The following is a 9,426-nucleotide window of genomic DNA, read 5'->3' on the forward strand; positions in this document are numbered from 1 at the left end:
TTTCTAATTGGCCGTGGAAAGCTTTCCTCAGCCAATCAGAGATCACTAGAGGTTGTGAATAGGGAGACCCGTCCCCATTTAACTTCTACTGCTGGGGATCGCACACAGAATTCCCAGGGCTGTATGAACGATTGCAGCCCTGGGAATCCACTGCGATCCTGGGTCACTAGAGGTTAGATAACCTCTAGTACCCGTGGCTTACAGTGGAACTGCAGATGAGCTCTCAATGGTGTTTCTCCATTGAGTGTTTATCTGCAGTTCAGTTCCCACTGTAACCGGGCCGATTAGTACAGCCCGGTAACTGTGGTAACTTTGGGGTCATAGCTGATTGGAGGAGTAATTAACCTCTAGTGCCGGGGATCACAAACAGGAGGATTCCCAGGGCTACATGAACCAATTCAGCCCTGAGAATCCACTGCTATCCCGGGGCACTAGAGGTTAATTAACCCTTATCTGGGGATCCTAATGGTTTCCATGATCTTCCGATGGTTTGACGAAATCACGTTGCCGAAAATTTGCGGACTCATCGGAAGTTCGAGGAAATTTTCGCCTACCTTAGTGTTGTTGCTAACCACGTCTATCCTATTATGTTCACAGTGTACCCATCTTCTGTTGGCTACATCAGCAGGATAATGCACCATGTCACAAACCTCAAATCAACACAAATTGGTTTCTTGAACACGATATTGAGTTCACTGCTCTCAAATGTCCTCCACAGTCATCAGATCTCAGTCCAATACAGTACATTTGGAATGTGTTGGAATGGGAGATTTGCTTCATGGATCCGCAGCCACTGTGCGGTACTGTCATGTCAATAATAATTCAAATAAATGTTTCCACCCGTGCAAGAGAATATTAACCTACTTCACTGTCTGAAACAGCAAAGCTAAATCCTGCACCAGGAATACAGCACCTTTATTCTACCTGGACAGGACCCACTTTATTCTGCACACTGTTCTGCAATACTAAAATCGGTCACAAAGCTTACTAATACTACATTGATTTTCTCTCTGTATTGAAGTTCCACCAACAGTTCACTTTACATGAAACAACGCACTCTAAATACCATAATGAAAAAAAACAAACCAGAGACAGCCAGGCATTTTTCAGAATAATGTCAGTAAAATTACACCTAAATAAATTAAACTAATATTTCCGGGTGAGGGTCATGAAGTGCGATATATAGCAAAGAGCAATCTGCAAGTTGTTCCAACATATCGAAACTACGAAAAGATTATAGTAGTCTGATTGGTTGCTGTGGGTTATTGCTCTGTGCACTACTTCTGCTAAGTAAGCAGATCTTGAGTTCTATTCTACAACAATAAACACTTTCAAGGTCAAAAATCAGATCTTTGTCGGAGGTAATTAGTGACTTATTGGAGACTTAACCTTCAGGTCTCTTTCAGGAAATCTTGGTGTTGGAATGTTCTCTTTGCTTAATAAACAGTGATATTAACACTTTAAAACATACAATGAAACAGAACATTTTCCAGGTTTGATAAAAAATTTTCTTTGTTTTTTTTTAAACAAAAACCAACACTAAGGGCCCATTTACACTGTTGTTTGCAATACTGCATATGTTACCGCAGTGCAATGCTTGTTACCTCTGTTAATGCTGAGCTGCACAATAATGCTTCATTCTGCATGTCCAGAGCTTGGACATGGGGACAGGACCTGTAAGGGGGACAAGACACTTCTGTACCAGGCCCTGGTAAAAGGAGCTTTACTTTTGCAATGCTGAAACATTTAGACATGGGGGAGAGGGCACAAAAAGTTTACCTAGTATTGGACCCAGAAATTTTCTGGTGTACTGTCAAAAATGCTAAAAGCACTTTTATTGGAGTGAAAACACGTGTTATTGTGCAATAAAGTGAACGGCACCTAAATGCTTAAAGACATGACCACCTGCATGTTAAACATTTAGACCAGATTTACATGCATTGTATTAAACATCAATGCAAGGGAGTTGCTAAATACCTCCATTCATATTCCATTAGACGTTTCCGGGGATGTAAGGCAGACAATGGCTCATATATGGTAGATTTGATGGAAGTTACAGATTTATTGGATCAAAATCTATAACATGATCAACTCAGTCAGTTTACCTTAGCCTTCCTAGGAGCCTCTGAGAGTCTCTTTTGCATAAGCCTTTGTCAATTGAAAGTAAATCAGAAAAGGACTTTGGCTACCCATATGTATATGACCAGTACGCAGAACATTTCCCATGCCTGGAAATTCCAGGCAAACAAGTTCTGTACACACAGCTCTGGTCTGTTCTTTGGAGAATAGAGCAGGGGAGAAAGAGTGAGAGGTACACCACCGCACCATTCTTTATGGGATATAACAGTGGTTGTCCTCTCTCAATCGTTTAGCAATTTACCATGGCTGATTGCTAAACAACATTGGAGGACCCCTAAAATATGGGCATGGTATACATTTGTTGTCACCCTACTAACCTTTGAACCTACCTATCTTTGCCTCAAATGTGTATTCATGAATACGGTTTTGTTCAACCTATGAAATATTGTACTATTCTGATTGTCAACTACCTACTTTGCCCTCTAGGTATTTTTTTTTGTGATGGAGTGTTGTACTTATGTTGGCACTTTGGAACTACAGTTTATTAACAATGGTAATAATAATAATAAAATTATAATACAATTCTATAAAAAAAATAAAAAATTTACCTTTGGCACAGGTAAAAGAGAAGAGGTGAACACTCTGGATGAAATGGACAAAGACAACAGTAAAAACCTAAAAACATAGAAATGGTGAGAGGCACTGAATTTCCTAAAGGGTAGGTGTTCTCAGTCATGTTCTAAGCAGTGTTAGGAAAGAATTCTCTTTGTGGCTCTATGTGGCTCTCCTGGCGTGGTGGCTGAAGGTTGGCTGCCGGCCCAATAGGAGACTGGATGTACAAATACAAATTTATTTTAAAAAAGCCAGATGATAGATTTTTTTTCAATAAAAGTAGGTAAAACATAAAGATGTCGTCAACTGTGGGCAGGAGACTGCTTCAGACACCTAAATGCATGTTTGCAGTAAGATGAGCAAGCAGAAACTTTCCCATGGATCAGACACATACTTGCTGGTTTCATTATGTGGTACACAGCTAGTGTAAATGTGCTTGGCTTGCCCAGCCATAGGAATCAATGATCCTTGTGACCTGCTCAGCTCCCAGAGGAAATTACTCCACTGTTTTTGGTTCTGTTAACAGCATGTGCATGTTACTTATACCAATGCATGGGAAATACATGAGTACTGTTAGTGCTTTTGTTAACTGAACGCTTTTTTTTTCATGTTCCTGAATTGCAGTTTACATCTGAAAAAAAGCAGAATAGCAAGGACAATCTCTGTTTTGGGGAGAAGTCAAAATAAAGCAAGCCCATGGTGGTGATAATTATGTAGCTTCTAATTGCATATAAGGGGCTCCAAGTCCCTGCTTTCCTGTAGAGCACCCTGGGAATCCTGTATTGTCAGTTTATTATTTAAAAAGCAGCAAATTCTTTTGGTTGTGGGATATGATCCACTCCCAGATCCATCCATTAGCCCATCTTTATGGTGAAAAGCAAGACACATCAGAAGCTACAAGCACATAAGATGGGTAATTGCATGTTGATGACATGAGTGTTGGGGCTCCCAGGGTGTTCTATGGTAGAAGAAAGTATTAAGTTACCTAGAAGTGCCCGCTGTGTGTTGTACATTGTATGAGTCAGCTTCTGTTTTTGGAAGCACAAAGCTCTGATAAGGGTTATTTTCCTTAGAAGACTATTTATAGCAGCAATCAAAAGAGCAATGATACCAATAGGCAGAAAGTAGTAACCTCTAGTAACTAGATTTCAGTTACTATAGTCAGGCCACTAAACAATGAATTCTGCTTGGCCGTTATGTGCTACTGCACTTTGCACATTTCTTCTTGCCTCATTAAATAAGCCCAAATGTGAATTTCAGACTGATGGAATTTTCCAGGCTCAGCTGCACAAGTTATCAAATGTACAACAGAATGTTAGCTAAACAACAGAAGTAGACCCAGAGGAAAACAAGCATATAAAATAAATACAATATATATATATATATATATATATATATATATATATATATATATATATTTCACACACACACACCAAGGTCATATGTTACAAACCAGTATTCGCTTATTTTTATGCCAGGGAAGCAAATTAATCCACTTTTAATTACATATATTGTTCTGTGACTGATACAATATGTGTGGGAACAGTAACAATGAAGGTGATGGTGTTATCTATATCTAAAACTATAAAATGGAATAAAATATTAAAGCCAAGGGAGCACTCACAAGACCACAGAAAAAAAATCCCTCAACAACTGCTTGGCAGGGCCGTTCTTTGCAGCCTGCTAATCCCTATAGCTCCAAATTTTTAGGGATAGAGGAGAAACATATTTTAGCTCAAAGTATGTGAGTCAATTTCACACCCCTCATTTTGTTCCCTTTATATTATTGTTTCAAAATAACAAACAGAATAATTTAAAAGCTGGATAGAATATGTAGTGCAAAGTGCCACTCTTTAATAACACATTGAAGGGACAGGCAGTATTTCTTAATAAGTAATAAACTTACCTGCCCGTTTGCAATTTTGAAACTAAACTCACTCCTCCTCACGACTTTTGCAGTGCCGTCATCTTGACATCTTTGACATAATCACAATTTAGGCCTCAAAGTAAAAGCAGCGAGAGGTTGATGATTCTTCAGAAAAAAAAAAATCAATAATTAATTGCCTTTATATTCAGCAGGTTAAGGTACAATTATTTATTTACAGCCTTTTCAATTGCAAAATGTTTGAAACAGGTAAAGTCTGACTCCAGACAATTTGTTTTTCAGTATCTGTCTATGACGCCACTGAGGAGATCATTCTCCAGGAAAGATCCCTAAAAGAAATGGGGGAGAGGTTGCTAACAGGACAGGAAGGCACAAACACATGGTTAGAAATATTAATGCTTCATCACACAGTTAAAAATGTGTGTGTGTAGTGATTCCCATCTTTTAATGTGCCGATTACTTCAATATGAACAATAGCAGAAATAAATCCCATGGCTTTATGATGTAAAACAATGTTTAAGATAGGGAGGGGCTTTATGCTATGCAAGGATATCATGGCTGGTGTGAGGAGCCAGTAGGGTGCTGTACATAGCTTGCTATAGCTATTTTAAAACATCACAGCACAGTCTTAGTACCCATTCCAAAAGCTCTAAACCCTAATGCAAGCAGGGGGATTGTTCTTGAAAGTGGATATGCAAAAATTAAAATGGTTGGGTGAGTGGAGCAAACATTACCAGGCACTAGCCATTTGCATGTAGAATGACCTAGGTAGAAACCACTTGCAAAGCTGAGCCTCCATTACTGAAAGAACTAAAAGGATGTGGGAAGTCAGCCTGGGGAGGCTGGTAAGAGCTAATGAGGAGGTTTGTCATGTTTCCCACTTTACATCCCAGGCGGCTTTGACACCAAAACCCACTATATCCAAAAACTAAATGCCAGGCTAACACCAGGATCTTGTTTAGCTTGTTTGGCAAAAAGAGACAAAGCAAATTGTTTTGCTCAAAAACATTCTATTTTAACAAAAGTTCTGCTTTAAGTTAAATTAAGAGGGCACAATAGCTGCTGCACTGAAAGTCCCAAGAGGTGTTGTGGTCCTACCTAGTGTTTTTATCTGAACTACAGGACTGCCCCTTTTCTCCTATCCATAACACTAGTGGAAGATGGTTTGTTGTCCAGCCGGGTAGAACTTGACAGGGCTGATAACAATGCAAAGAAATTCATTGAGTTGTCTGATCACTCCAGAATGTTAAAAATTAGGTGCATTCCTGGTGGACTGATAGAACTGATACCAGCAACATTCTATTGCGAGAGTTCGACCCTTAATGATGTATTATTGGTAGGGGGGGTGTATGTGAAGGGGGCTTTTTAATAAATGAAGATGGCAAGTTTAATTTAACTCAGAAGAAGACCAGCTTTGGGGGTTGAGAGGAGGAACTCCACAAAGGAATTTGTGGGATGCTCCTTTATGTTGTCAAAAGTATATAGATATTGTTTCACCATAATGTGAATATAACTCTGTCTAGACAGACAGGTCCTTTCTGGTGTGCTGCTGAGTACATAGAATCAGTTCAATACAAAATAAAATAGTATAAATTTTCTTTTGCTGGTGCCTACACATGACTGCATACAATGTGGTAGTGGCTCCAGTACCAACTACCCATAGGACTTAGCGATTTCTATAAATGTTTCCATCAGACAGAATATCTTCATTCTCATGAACAGCCTCAACTCTTAAGCTGCGTACACACNTGCAATTTTTGTCGTTGGAAAGGATCTTTCACGATCGTTTCCAACGACAAAGGACTACACGATGCATGAACGGTGCTGTACATACAGCACCGTTCTGCTCTATGGAGAGGGGAGGGGGAGAGCGACGGAGCAGCACCCTGCTGCGCGCTCCCCCCCTTCCCTTGCATTAGGATCGCTCGTAGTTCATGGATCCAGGCCAGGACGGATCCACGGACGATGAACGACGCCGACTGCACACACGCCAGATTCTCGCCCGATATCTGGCGAGAAAAATCTGACGTGTGTACGCAGCTTTAGAGGGTAGGAAATGGCATTCTTCCCATGTTAGGCACCAGAAAAATATTGCTACAATCATCCTTTTTGCTAAGGCCAACATTTCAGCATACATGTGATAAATAACACGCCACACATGGAAGGGTACAATTCCAGACAAAATAATTTATTGAGAAACAGAATCAAATGAGGCAGCCTAGACTCTGCTGCCAAAGTCAGCAGATGCCCAAGCTGCAAGATTTATGATGTTATGTGCCAAGAAAGTACATTCGACAGATAACTTTGCTGCCATTCCTCTGGTTGAATAGGCACTTGAGGGAGATCTGGATCATTAGCTTTTTACATAGACTGCCAATCAGCTTCACAATCCATGATGCCAAGGGCCTCTTGGAATTTTTCTTGCCCATATTTTTTCACCCCAGAACACAACGTCTTGATAAGGACTCAACCTCTTGGTTGCATAAATATAAGCATGAAAAGATCCTTTTAAATATCAACTCGTGAAGGTCTTGTGAAGTGTTAATTGTCTGTATAAATTAGGAGGATTCAGTCAAGACTGAAATTATAGTTCAAGGTGACCTTGGATGCCAATTTGTAAATTGTCTGCACAATAACTTGTCAGGATAGAAAGATTCCAAGTTTGGATTTTGAAGATTTCTCAAGCTGAAGTCATCATCACCAAAAATATTGACTATAACGTCAGACCCTAGACAAGAGAGGAGGGGAATAGAAGAGACATTGGCTGGAATAAGCCCTGGCATGTTAGAAGAGGTGCGGTTATGGCTTGCTGATTGTAAAGAACTCTCTTGTTACCTCCTATGCATGCAAGCAGTGTTATTAGATGTCAGGGTGTGCAAAAAAAATGGCAAAAGAAAATGAACTAAACAAAGACAGGTTAAAGGTAGACAATATTGGAGAAAGGAGAAAATCCTACTGTGGAATAAAAGCCATGCAAAAGGAGGCAGACAGACTAGAAAACACAAAGTTAATGCATCCCCTGCACACATGCCGTCTATTTAGGCCACTTAAGTGTAAGAAGATCCAAAACTTTTTGGCACCTTTATTAACACAAGGCCTAGGAGATTTTAGACCTCCTTGATGGACAAGGCTAAGACAGCAACAGTTGGGAGAACTAACCAGCAACCCCTAGTCAATGTTGAGGACAACAAAAAAAATATTATGAAAAGGACCATAAAGGGTACTCTGTCTGAGGGTAACATTCAGACATGTACCTAAGTCCTATGAATGTTTAGTGAGGAAGGCACTACCACATTTATGCTGCCATGGTGCCCCAAGGAAAATGTAATTGTGCAGCCCATTGCTGCTAAAAGAATAAGGCTGTTTAAACATAATAGTGCCAGGGGTAAACTGAAAAGAACATGGGAGTTAAACAAATCCTATTGTTGGTGTTAGTGTTATAAAATACGTCCCATCGTTGGACTTCAGGTCTCCCCACCCAAGCAGATACATAGCCTCCTAGATTGTAAGCTCCTCTGGGCAGCGTCCTCTCCTCCTCCTGTGTCCCTGTCTGTATCTGACTGTCATTTGCAACTCTTATGTAATGTACAGGGCTGTGTTATATGTTGACACTAAATAACTACTGTTTATTATTATAATAATAATAAAAATAATAATGGCCCACTTACTACTGTCCCTAATTAGTAGAATTTATTATGGGGAGAGAAGGTGGCTTAAAAATAACTAAATAAAAGACTACTTCAGATTTGTCAAATCAGGGGAAAATTGTGCCATGAATACTGATATCAGGTGTGCAAATTGGGAGACTCCTAGGTAATATTAGCTTTGTCAGCATTGATGCAAAAGAGTCCCAGTGTATCTGCAATGTATTTATTTTAAATAAAACTCCAACACACACATACAATGTGCAGTATGAGCACTTAAGTGAAGAGGATGCAGGTGCATTACAAGGTATAACGTGCATTGGTGAACATTGACAGTCTAAATACATGTATGACAATAATAATGCCTCCATGTTTAGTTGTGCATGCAAATAAGAGGTAAATGGGTTTAGTTTTGGTTATTCTTGATGTACAGATGACTAGGCCACATTCACATGTTAGTGATTCTCAAATGCAGAAAATTACCACAGCATGCAGGGTATTACTATAGGAAATAATCTGCTGTAATTATAACAGTGCATTATTAGAAAATATAGCTTGCATTCATTTTATTATATCAGTGTGTGTTTTGCTGCATGCAGATTTATAATATTATTCAAATGTAGTGCATTATACAACAGGTTATGTTTACCTACCGGCAAAGAACATAACAGCAACACATCCCAGATAAATGCCACAAAATGCACACAAACCAGGGAAAACTTTGGTGTTCAGGGTAAATATAAAGTGGAAGTCCCATATGCACAGCTTTCAAGCCTCTAGTAGCCCAGTCTGTCATACCCAAGCCATAGCACAATATGGCAAATATTTACAGCAAATTCAGCCAAAATCTTCTTCACCATGTCACTCAAATGTGTACTTACTAAAACAAGAGGCTTTGCCTCCACTCCTCCATGATCACCACAGCTGCAGGTTGTGAGTAGTTTAGTTTGTTCACAGCTTGTGTGTGGCCTGGAAATCAGATTATTCTTGCACAGCTGATTTGTTTGTGATGGATTGCTTTCAAATCGGTTCATTGCATGTATACATTTTTATGTATAAGTGCAGTGTTATTATTTTAAATATAGTTAGGTGATTACTGCAAAAATATTGTTAAAGATTAAACAATCCCCTACAAAGGATTCTGTTTAGCTATATACCTTTGTCGCCAAGACTCTGTTAATCTTGGTTCAAGTTTACAGCTTCTTA

General features: G+C 39.4%; 1 protein-coding gene across 1 annotated transcript in view; it reads right to left on the minus strand.

Moving 5' to 3' along the window:
• PHYHIPL (phytanoyl-CoA 2-hydroxylase interacting protein like) overlaps positions 1–4,718 on the minus strand; it is a 68,175-nt gene extending 63,457 nt beyond the window's left edge. The window contains exon 1 of the mRNA XM_072424120.1: positions 4,598–4,718. The gene's annotated coding sequence lies outside the window, so the exon portion shown is untranslated. The remainder of the gene's footprint in view (positions 1–4,597) is intronic.
• Between the last annotated feature and the right edge of the window lie 4,708 nt (positions 4,719–9,426).

This window comes from Pyxicephalus adspersus, chromosome 10 (genome assembly GCF_032062135.1).
Source record: "Pyxicephalus adspersus chromosome 10, UCB_Pads_2.0, whole genome shotgun sequence".
In the NCBI taxonomy this organism is placed as follows: domain Eukaryota; kingdom Metazoa; phylum Chordata; class Amphibia; order Anura; family Pyxicephalidae; genus Pyxicephalus; species Pyxicephalus adspersus.